Source organism: Montipora capricornis, chromosome 7 (genome assembly GCF_036669925.1).
Source record: "Montipora capricornis isolate CH-2021 chromosome 7, ASM3666992v2, whole genome shotgun sequence".
Classification (NCBI taxonomy): Eukaryota; Metazoa; Cnidaria; class Anthozoa; order Scleractinia; family Acroporidae; genus Montipora; species Montipora capricornis.
The window spans coordinates 8236384-8238136 of NC_090889.1; positions in this window are offsets into that span (position 1 = coordinate 8236384).

The following is a 1753-nucleotide window of genomic DNA, read 5'->3' on the forward strand; positions in this document are numbered from 1 at the left end:
CCAAAGAAAAGAGCAAATTAAGTCTGTATTTTGAACGTCCTTCTACTCTAAAAACGCGTGTATGCCAGTTATTCTTGTCAGAAACATTTGGAAGAAAACTAAGTTCACTCTCAAGCTAGTTCAAATCATGTTTCTTAACTTTTAAAAGCCCATCATATTAACTGCTCAGTTTTTCTGCTCTGTATCTCCGTGAAGTTGATCTGTAACTTACGATGGGTACAATGGGCTCCACTCAACAAATAACTCTTTTTTTCTGAAAATTTAGAAGCATATCTTTGTCATTTCATGCGAGTGTGTTATTTCTTGCAAGCGTAGTATGTATAAGTATAGCAACCAAAGAAGACGAACAAAGGACTTTAAATGTTTTGCCAAGTTATTTTCTTTGCAAAGACCTCGATTATCACTATTCGTGTAAACTAATACCGTGAAATAAAGAATTACAAAGGGTTCCAACCATTTTAGCCCACTGAACAGTCTGACTGTTGCTTTTGTTGTTTTCCATTCGTTTTGATAGAATATGCGAGTGGTAAAGGATGAACTGACAGTCTCAACATTGTTGTTGAGCCACGATATAGCTGGAAAAATTGTTCAGGTTTTCCATGATAAATGACTTCAAAAAAAAAAAATTATTAGCTTACGGCAATTAAGGCAAATCCTTCAAAGAAACTAAATATCAACTACACAAAAATAAAAACAGTGATCAAATTAAAATATGTCCATAACAAAGTCCCTAAACTAATAGTAGTTACTTTGAAGCTTTGCGTGATCAGGCCTTTTAGGTCTATACCCTCCACATAAAAATTCAGGACACATAGACTGTTGAATACTAAAACCGATCAGCATGCCAGATAAGTAGTTGATTTACTAGGCGGATCTAAGCTAATATCAATGCTTATAAAGCACTGGCTTCCTATCCATCTTTTATCTGTTCAACCAATTTTAAGATAGGAAATTGGCCAACAGTTCTCGAATTGTTTGGACACTTACTGTGGTCCTTGAGGGCGAAGGGTCTAATTGTTTCAGTATCACCCAACTAGTAGGACAGAAAAGGCAATGAGCAAGTTAGCAAATGCAAGTTGAAGAAATATTTATTTGGGAATAAAACGAAAGAAAGCATCACGCTTTTTCGCTACTCGAGGACTATTACTATTAATCCTCTAGTAGCGTAGCCAATTAAAATGCAGGATTTGCATTAGTCCGCTAGTTGGGTGATACTAATATGAATAAGTGGAAGAACCTTCTTTTCGTGGCCGTGCAAAGCCAGACAACATTCCCAGGATGGTTGTTAAAGGAACATGCCGATATTTTAGCTGGTCCGGTATCTGATATCTTGAACTACTCGTACCGTGAAGAAAGCCTGCCATCGTCATGGAAGCACGCAGATGTAGTCCCCGTGCCAAAGCAAAAGCCCGCCCGTGAAGTAAATAAGCACTTACGCCCTATTTCACTAACCCCCATTTTGTCAAAGGTGTCTGAAGATTATGTGGTTGACACTTACCTCAAACCTGCTGTGCTGGAGAGGATTGATCCTCAACAATTTGGGGCCGTACCTAAGTCTTCTAATATGTAGATTTAGCCAAGCCTAAAAGCGGAGCTCCCGGCTTGCTTATTCTTACTGGCTGTAGGGTTAGTGAAAATAAAGGGCTTTGGAACTGACCGCCTTTTGGTTTTCCCGGATATTGCTTAATTATGTCATTTTCCTCGCTGCCTAACTAGTGAATTCCATGGTTAATTTCTCCTGAAAAACCGACTG